The sequence below is a fragment of the Ruditapes philippinarum genome, unplaced genomic scaffold (assembly GCF_026571515.1).
Source record: "Ruditapes philippinarum isolate M1 unplaced genomic scaffold, ASM2657151v2 ctg3_1_1_1_1, whole genome shotgun sequence".
NCBI lineage: Eukaryota > Metazoa > Mollusca > Bivalvia > Venerida > Veneridae > Ruditapes > Ruditapes philippinarum.
Genome location: NW_026858508.1, coordinates 39,900 through 50,728, shown reverse-complemented (window position 1 = coordinate 50,728; position 10,829 = coordinate 39,900). Strand labels below are relative to the sequence as shown.

Genomic DNA, 10,829 nt, shown 5'->3' with positions numbered 1-10,829 from the left:
TAAATCCAGAACAGAATGTATGTAGCCTGGTTGCCATTCAAACGCAACTTACAATCAAATTCAGGTCAGTGCAAATAATCTAGATAAAATTTGTACACAGAATTATGAATACATATACTACATCTAAATATGAAAAAAACCATTCTTTAAAGAAATTGACTTTATCTAATTAGAAACATAATAACAAACCTTTTCCTAAAAATTTTTTTAAAAGAAATTAAAATAGATTTGTTTAGAATTTAGAAATCAATTTTGTGAAGAAGAGTAAAAATAGCAAATGATTTTTATAAAAAAAATGTATATATTCATAGGTTAACTTTTCTATAAATATTATAAAATATATTCTATTACCAAATTTCAGTGTCTGTATTGGATTCAGATAATGGGAGGAATGCATTGTATGCAATGGATTGATTTCAATCCTGAAGATTTCTTCTCAGATTTTTTGATTCACTGCCAGATGTGTTTGCACCAGCCCGAAATTCAAATGATAACAAACCAAAGAGGTCAAGGAATTTTCAACAACTGCCAATAATTATGTCAGGAGTCACAATAAATTTTCAATTTTGTACAAAAATAAACTGACAAACAACTGATGTTAAAAAATAGTTGACAGACACTTAAAATTTCAATATTATTTCATGTTAACAGCAGTTTGTTTTAATATTTACAGTTGTCCTTGTTGACCTATTAATGTTTTCAAGTTTATGTAAACTTTATATGTAAGTTGATTACACAAACCATACTGTAGCTAAAACATAATTTGGAGGGGGGGGGGGGGTGGGGCTTTTTTGTAAAATAAGTGTTACCATTATTTAATATGTTTGGTTTTCACATTTTTGTATTCTTCACCTGTTTATGAGTTTATATTTATAAAGTTATAGCGCAAGTTGACAGGTTTGATCATCATCTGAGTGACTCACTAAGATATAAAACTTCTCCATAAATTCAGAAGATTGAGTCTGTTTCTTTTTCCAGTATCCTGAGCAAACTCATTTGTTAAGGTAACTTGACCAAAACAAAATGGCTGCTGTGTAAAAAAAATTGTTATTCACTTTTTTCTTCCTGGTTTCTTTGAGATAAAAAACTCAACTTTTTTAACCTATTAAATGTAACAAGTACATTGTACAGCATTTGTAAGGAAAAAATAAAATAATAAAAATATAAATGTTTTGAAGTTTTACCTTGTACAAGAAGTGTCTTTTTTATGCCAATTTCCTGAAGTTGTCAATCCAAAAATTAAGATTTAAAAACACTGGTTTTTATCTATAACATCTTCCTTAGATGCTCCACCAAAAAAATATTGTTCAAAGTTGTTTAAAGTATGTAAAAAGTTCACTGTTTTGAAGTCACTGTTTTAAAAATTTCAGTACACTATTACATAATCAGCTGTCAAAATAAAGTAGTCCATGATAAAAGTATGGTGGGTAAATATGAACATCATACTGTTATAATCTGTTATCTGGTTTGCTGAAAATGATAAAGTGAAATTAATAGGGTTTCCTTTTATCAATTCAATATCAATGATTTACTGACAATAGATGATATAAAATTGTATATTATTCAATACATCTTTAATGTTTAGACTATTAAATATGCACTTTTATAAATCATAATGAAAAGTTATAATATGTAATATAAATTTAAGACTGAATAATGTAAAAGAAATGAATAATGTAGTTTATTGTCTGTAACTTTTCATATTATCTATTATTAGAGGGGAGCGGTGGCTTAGTGGTTAAGCCTTAACTTAAGGTGTCTGGCTCTCAACACAGAGATAATGGGTTCGAGCCCTACTCGGTCACAACCATGTTTTTTCATATGACACCAGTATAATGAAATCAACTTATGTTATTATTTAATCTCTTATTTATGTATTGTATTTTATAAATTGTTTTGTACATTATTGAGGCTCATAGGGAACACTGGGCTTGCCCAACTGTTTTGCCTCATTAAATAAAGTCGTTACTTACTTACTTCCAGTACTGGGTGGTTCAAGGAAGCAAACTCGAAAGTGATTAACATAAGTTGCAAGAACTTATTTCGCAATCAAGCTGAAATAAATATGTTTAAACCAACTTGTCATAACTGAAATTATGATATATGTATATGTTTTTACTATAATAGTATTTATTTGACCTAACAATTTTCAACTACAGGCATGAAATAAAACTTTATACACTTTAAATACCGTTAGCAATAGAATAGTCGGACAGGAAATTCAATTTGATTCCTATGTGTTACAAGTTAACTCGTAGAAAGTTATTTGTTTGTCACAGATTATTTTAGGTTTGTATAAAGTGAACAATGTCAAGCAATATCAAGCATGAAATTTTCCAAAGAATATACCTCATAAATCATCAAATCGCAAATTCCCCTCCTCATAATCTTTATACAGTTCTTCTACATCATAAATGTCATTTTCATTTTTATACTGCACTTGGTACACAGCATTTTTATTTCCATCTTTCCCTCTGGAAACACCAATAACAATTCCTGAGTACCACTCTTCTTGACCAACATCAGTTTCCCATTTATGAAGTATTCTTCTACCAACAAATTTCATACAAGTTGAACGCCTTGATCTGCTATATCTGTTAAATTATTGACAGTAAATATAAAAAGTTTAAAAAAAAAATGTTATTTTGATTTACATTTATGCATTGCTACAATGATTTCACAATGGTACATGAACAATATTTATCTTTATTACATACTTATAAACGAGATATTGAGAAATAATGATAGAATAAAATGCGCATTTTCATTTTCCGTATGATAATTTATATCTCACATATTTTCAGTATTTTCACTGGTGTCTTGCCCGACTAATTTTTTGGAAATTCTGCAATTACAATTATTTTCTTGCATAGCAGACTGGCGTTTCCTTGAGTTTAACCTATCCCGGAAATTTCATCTGGCATGGGGGGTGCCATATGAGTCGCGTGCCAAACAACGTCATTTAAGGGCACTTTAAATTGAAAATTATATAAAAAAATATATAATAAAACAAAAATTCATGTCTTTCCTACAAATACAGAACATATTTTCATCTTGTGGTATGAAAAATATCATATTTCACTTGTGTGTACCGTCACTCATGAAATATTTATTATCATACCACTGGATGAAAATAAATCCTATATTTAGAGAAGAAACTGTAATATCTTCTATAAATTATTTATAAATTTAATACCTTTGAGGTGATACAGGTTGATTTTCTTTTGTTTTTGTAGGACTTTTAACATTTGTTACAGATGAAGAACTTGACTTCTTGACCCCTTTTTTGTCATATAAAGCGTCTGTAGATGTTGATGGCTTAGCCCGGGTGTAGATTTTCCGAGGTTTATGAAAAAAACCATGGAAACTGCTTCAAAAACCTTGGAAATAAACCAGTTTTACAAGGTTTTTTCTTAATTCCGAGGTTTTTTTTAAAACCTTGGAAACTTTATCCAAGGTTTTTGTATAAAAATCCTTGGAAATAAAGAAAACCTTGGAAACTATCTCGGAATTAAACACTCTGCCAACAATCAGCTCGGAAAAAGCTTGGAAATAAGAACTTTGTCATTTTTTTGCTCGGAAAAGAACTTAGAAAATTTACGTAAAATTTGTTGGAAACACTTTGCCAATATTTAGCTTGGAAATGACCTCGGATAATTGAACTTAACTAAATTTCATATCGGAAAATGTTAAGACATAATCATGATTTAACTTATAATGGGCATCAAAAGCAATAATCAACAGTTAAAGCAAACTAAGATAACAACCCAACTGTAGATTGCCAATGGATATTTCTTAATCCATGGTCAGAGAAAACAATTGTCCAACAGCATGGAAAGGAGAGATTTGGTCCAGGGAATCAATTTTTAGTAATTCCTTTTCAATAAATTTGTACTTTAATCTTCTGAAGCCATTTTTGTGGGAGGAATCAATTAAAAAAATTTAAGTGTGAAAACATGGAAAAGTTAAATAAAATGTAAATTCCTTGTTGCCATAAAATACCTTTTATTAATGGCTATAAAGGTATTGTAACTAATCATAATAAGATAAAGATTATTCAAAATAACTGATGATCAGAAAGACTTGAAAATTTTATTTTTTTTATTATATCATATTTTTTTTTATATTATTTATAATTATTGTTACTAGATATCTTCTCCATTTTTTAAGAATAGATAAAAGAGCAAAACTTATAATTATACAAAAAGAAACAATCAGTGTTTATGTCTATTAGTTTCTAAATGCATCAGTATTTTTCCTGCAGTTTCTTTCTATATATAGACTTAACTTATGGTTTCTTGACAGCCTGTAAGCAACACTGAAATAAGAATGCTATTAATCTTTAATATATGTTTTTATGCCATATAAAATAGTATATTCTACTAAGCAAGTCTGTGACATACATTCAGATTACAATTTACTCTGCCATTAATTATGTGTACAATAAACATAAATAGTTATTAATTGTCCTTTTAATATATAATTATGTACAATTAATGTGTAAAATATGTAGGCTTGATACTTTCTTATAATTAAGATAAATAAATACTGCATCCACTAAGTTTTCACACACAGAATATAACACACTGATCAGATAAAACTAATGGCACCCCAGGTGGTTCCCTCTTATAATCTATGAATGATCAATCTTCTCATTGAGCATTCTGGGATAGACCAGATTGTTCCATGTGATTATTCAGGGGGAGTCTGGGTTTTTATACAATCCAAACCAGTCTAAATTGACACTGCAACTGTGATTCTCTTATAATTTTCAAGTTTTACTTTTATTTATCATTTGATATATTTGTACCTTCAATAAAATTAATGTAAAAATAAAATGATGATGGCTTTGATATTTTGGGATCACCCCTGTTTCACATTATGATTGCCCCTTCAGTTATACTGTTGAAAAATTTGAATCTCAGACATTAATGGGTCAAGTGGTTATAGTTGGAAGTAGTGCAAACCTGGATTTATTTTAAGCAATTTTGGACATATTTGTTTTAAATGTTACGGAGCATATTTTGGAATTTTCAAAGAAAACATTTATCTAAGTGTGACAAGATTCAGGAAATGTTTGGTTGTTGTAATTGAACCTAAAGATCAATGACCTGGGACAGGAAGATAAACAAAAGAAACATGATAGTAAAAAGGTTCAGGTAAATAATTTTAGATACATTTATGCATAAAATCTGTTGTTGTTTTTTTTTTCAAATAAGTATTAAATACAAACTATTTTTAGATCTATATTTTTTAACCTAAATGTAAGCTAGTTTAAATACAATTGTTAGAGGATATTTTAAGAGTATTAATGTTATTTTTGTCTATGATTGTATTGAACAAGATGAGTGCATGAAACTATGATGACATTATTTATAAACTCAAATTCATCTTTCATCTATTATTTGAATCTACAAATTTTTAATTACAGAGTCAGCTTGAAGCAAGTTTGCAAGACTGTTCCAAACTACAAGAAGATGCAATCCAGCTTTGCTGTGTTTTTAAATATCATAGTATATCATTTGGCATCCAGGCATCGATTAAGCCAACTGTAGACCAGGAAAGGCTGCAGGGAATATACTACAGTATGTTTTGTTTTAAAACTAGGTTTTGAAAGTTTCAATTTGAAATTTGAATGAATGAAGGTTTCTGGAACTGATTTTTTTATTTGATACTTTTGTTGGAAATGCTGTTAATGTTACATGATGACTCTCCAGCTTTATTGATACAGATGTCACTTTGAGCAGACAGATACAATAAGTGTAGGCAATGGGAATCACCTTATGAAAAGCGTTATTTTTTGCAATATTTTTAGAGTGCTTTAGGTTGTAACATCCAGTATGACACTATCTAAAATAATAGTAACAGACATCGTTTCTTTTTCTAAACATCGCAGAATTGTCACACTGCTTACCAAAAGTTTTCTTGAAATCCTGACACTAAGTACTGATGAAGAAAAATAAGAAATCAACATGAAAAAATTAAATTCACTATTTCAAAACAGTAGACCAATATTTAAAAGTAACTACAGAAAAGGTCATTTGAAATATTAAAGCCTTCATTTTAATCAATGGTCTTGAACAACTTGTAATTCAAGTAGTTTTGGATCACTCAAAAGATGTATTTCTTTTCACAAAAGTGCTGATTTTTTAAAACAATATATATCAACAGTGAACTGATATTTTTGTCTATGGAAACGTTTAAGGAATGCATCATTTTTTTTATTGATTAATAAAAAGAAATTAAATGATGTAATTCTGATTGCCTACACATACTGAACTGTCCTGAGTATAACCACAGGTGTTCCTTAATCCTGGGCTGGATAGCTCCCTCAGAGGGAAGAAGCCCATCCTGGCTTCAGGAGTCAAAAATACAATGTTGTAAGGCAAGTAGTTTGAAGTCTTTGATCCTGACCACATGGAGAGGGAAGCGCCCAATGGAGAGGGAAGCGCCCAGTGGTGATTTTATATAATTGTTTTTTCTAACTTCTTTCAATGGCTGTACTTTATTAAATGTTTACTTTATTTATTTCAGGAATTGTATCCTGGAGCATTTTCCACATGTGACCCTGTGATGGTGAGGGAAAAACTAAGGGACATTTAAAAATCATGAAGAGTGAACAGGAATTCAAAAGATAGATATTTGAATACATTAAAATTTAACCGGATACCAAAATATTATAACTGAACATTGAGTGTAATATTTACCATTAAAGACTTCTAACTTAACTTTTCATTTGTAGTGCATTACTATTTACTTCACACTGACATTAAATGTTTCAGTGAGTCATGTGATCATTTTTTGCTCTGTATTATTACAAAGAAGTTTCTTAATTCCTTAAAAGGACAATATCATTGCTCTTTTCAGAATATTTCATTGGATGTTATGTTTTCTGATTTTCCATGGATATTCTAGAAATTTCCAAGGTTTTTGCTCAAATAAACCTTGGAAAATTCTCTTATGCCCTTAAGTAAGAATCCTCGAAAATATAACAGTATTCCAGTTGTGAGAAAACTTTCCGAGGTTTTCATTTAAAAACCTTGGAAAACAAACCACGGAAACACTTTAAAAATCCTTGGAAATCGTTCCAATACTCCGAGGTCACTCATTTTCCAAGGTTTTCTAAACAAAATCCTCGGAAATTATTTTACGAGGTTTTTATTCTGAAATCCTTGGAAATCGTTCCAATACTCCGAGGTCATACTTTTAACGAGGTTTTTTAAAAAAAAAACTCGGAAATTTTTTACAAGGTTTTTCACCCTCTCCCTATTTTTCCAAGGTTTTTTTAATAGCAAAGTTTTGCATTTTCTTGTTCCAATACTCCGAGGTTTTTTTCCAAGGATTTTGAGCCAAAAACCTTGGAAAATCTACACCCGGGAGGTCTGTTGTTTGGAGCTGACGATGATGATGATGATGGCCTAGTATTGCTGTCTGATGGTGAATACTGTAAAAGTAGATAAGAGTAATGATTGATATACTCAAATATGAAATGAATTTATAACAAGAGCAAGTAGATTGCAAATATTTTCTTATTTAGAATGTACAATAAGGATTATTGGCATGATCAAATTTAAAAAAAAAACTTCAGTGGCAAAATGGCAGATTAAACATTTAAATAAAACTTAAATCTGTGTGCCTTGAACAATGAATTCCAATACAAATTAAAAAGGTATTTGGCAGTGTGAATTTCAAACAGGCAAATTATATATGAAGGTAATGAACAAATTTCACATTCACTGTTAAATTAAACTACTATGAGACACATATAACTTAAATTTATACATGTTTCAACTTCTTATAAATAAAAGAAATAATTAACAATAAAATAATAGAAATGCATACCATAAAATTGACAAATGACATAAATAAATTATATTATAATTATGTGAATAAACATTATTTGATTGGGGTCACAATGCGATATAATGGCAGTTGTAAGAAAATACATACAGAAAAAAAGAAGAAGAAATATACAATTATTTTTTTTTTAAATAATGAAATAAATTAATGAATATGTTACACACCCATGGGATTGATGGTTTTCTTATACCAGAAACACTTCTATATCTTGGTACAGCTATTTCTGGAAGTACATGAGTCCAATAAAATGCTTTCAACTTTGGAACCATTTTATTTATCCACAAATCTTGATCTCTGTAAATTCTTTCAATATAAATATCATAAGGGTTGGAACGCCTTATGATAAGGTCACACCAATCTTTTCTCAAAATATTTAATTGTCCTTGTATTTGGTAGAAGAATTTATGGTTAATTTTGAGAGCAAGAGTTCCAGATCTTATTCCTAAACAGAATTTTTTTTCTTTTTTGGCAGCATCTTTAATCATTAAATCTTTGGTTTGCAGGATATTCTTTATTTCAATCAATCCTGTGGAACCATATGTTTCTTTTACAATTCCATCACTAGAAGATGCCAAAAATGGATAGTCTTCACTAATTATTAAACCTGGTACCGTTATGTGACATTTATGTGATGGTGATTGGTCCTTATTTTTCAAATTGATGTATTCCTTTCTGGTATTTTCTTCCTCCATTAACCCTTTTAAGTTTACGTGTGTATGAATTGCCTCCAAAATTGGAATATAGAAGTCTTTTGGTTAGCATTTCAATGTTGTTATTGACATTTCTGCTCATAACTTCTCCAAATACAGAACTTGTCAAACGCTTTTTCCTTTCACTTTTCCATTTCTCATTATTGGACTGACCTCTTGTCTCCAATTCTATTATGTCTATTTCATTTTCTGTTACTTTTACATTGTCAATGAAGTATTCTTCACACAATTTTTCAAGTTCTTCTGAAGGCAAATCTTGAGTATCCAAAAGAACGTTTTTTCCATAAGATTGTTTTGCTTTTTTGCTTTTATTTTGTTTAGAAAAATTCATTTTTCTTTTATAGCGATTTAATTTAGTTTCAGGTTTTCGTTGCCTTTTTACAGTTCTAACATAATGTTTTGCTCTTTGTCTGTAGGTTTCCATGAAAACTTGATCTGGCCTAAGTCCTGTTACTTTAGAGTAAACCATTGGTGACCAAGCTGGTCCTCTTGTTGACCTTAGTCCTCCTCCATAGCATCTGGCATAAAATGAGCCCTGAAGCACCGGTTGGTCATCTTTCCACCATCAAATTTACACCTGATGTTCATCCAGCTTTCGGCTAAATTACTTGTGAAATTGGATATTAGACGATCTGATTTTAAGGCCATCCTACTAAGTATCAGGAATAAATCTTTCAGAAGATCTGGGTTAACCTCATTTTTTGAAAATCCACCTTCTCTTATATCATTTTCTTCCTCTTCTGAAAGATCTTTTACTGTTTCAGACCACATGTCACATGCATCTTTGACAGCATCACCATCATCATTGTAACCATTATCATCGTCATCATCATCAACCAATTTAACATCTTTTTTCGCATGCTCCTTTGATGCTTTTGTAAACTTACAAAAGTCTGTACTGCATTCCTTATGTACACCAAGTACATGCCTAGCACAATTTTTAATATCAGCACAAAGTTTTTTTTTCGCTGAAGCAATATCTGTTTCCTTACTCCTCATGCGTATAGCACATCTCACGCCTTGGACAATCTTTTTCCTGACTTGTGCAGTAAGACCACCTTTTCCTTTATAGTGTGGTTTATCAACAACCAACTGTTCTAAGTGAGTCCTGAGACATTTGCAAGCATGGTTCGCACATTCATTTTTTTGAACATATGGACCCCAGCCAGCAACATTTTGTATTATGCTTGAATACACTGAGCTATCACCGTCTGCAATGACTTTCATGTATCTGACCCCATGTACTTTTTCACAATTCTGAAAACCATCCAATATAATATCACTCTCCATTGACTGTGCAGAATCACTCCAGTTTTTAAAACATGTATGCGCTCGAGGTGACTCATTTTTGTTTTGAGCAGCACTACAAATGTAGCATAATTTATTACGAATGCCAATATGTAATAGTTTTTTGGAGTATAAACCAAAGATCACTGCAACACCTGCCATGGCATTGTATGTGTGTTTATGAGAACGCTTGCACCAACCACCATCACATACAACTGCAATGGATGGTACACCTTGATTAAAACTTCCTTCTTGTATTGCATGTTCTCTTTCTTCATTACCTGCAGCTTTCATATCATCCTGTAAAACTTCCCTCCACCACTCTCCTATCTGCTCTTCAATTTTGGTATATTGATTTGGCTTCAAACCAGGAATTCCCATAGTACCTAAGACTTCATTCAAATCTGAGCATCCACCACCTGTTACCATACTACCCCATACACCTTTGACATTAATATCAGAAACTTCCACACCTTTACATGACATATTTTCACCTTTATTGAAACTAAATTCCATATCACATCCTCTACATGTTGCCTTAAAAATACTTTCCAAACCATTTCTTTTCTCAGAAGACAAAAATATAGGATCAACACCTTTCAATGCACAATCTCTTGCTTTTTCACACAGTGCTGAGTGCATTGTTATCTCACCAACATGACTTTTTAGACCATCTAAATTAATGATGCGATTTCCCGGAAAATCAAATTCAGCAGTAGAAGTAAATGTTAATTTCAAATTATCAGAATTCTTGTTAATAATATACCTTCTTGCTTTCTGGATACTTAGTCGGGATAATGTTAATTTAAGGTCATTCTTTTTTCTTAACACACATAAGCAAAGGTTGTCTGGTTCTTTAAATAGTTTTTATACTTTCCTCTAACTTTTTTCTTAGCAAAACGTTCTTTCCCTCCTTCCCATCAATCCAAATTTTCCCCCTGCTACACCAAATCTACTGTATCTTTTCTTGCT

General features: G+C 30.7%; 1 long non-coding RNA gene across 1 annotated transcript; it reads right to left on the bottom strand.

The window, feature by feature from the left end:
• Positions 1 to 1,166: 1,166 nt before the first annotated feature.
• Positions 1,167 to 3,323, bottom strand: LOC132753426 (uncharacterized). The gene is made up of 3 exons (XR_009628952.1): positions 3,197 to 3,323; positions 2,350 to 2,594; positions 1,167 to 1,470 (listed from the first exon to the last, which is right to left on the bottom strand). It is a non-coding gene; the product is annotated as an uncharacterized LOC132753426 (long non-coding RNA).
• Between the last annotated feature and the right edge of the window lie 7,506 nt (positions 3,324 to 10,829).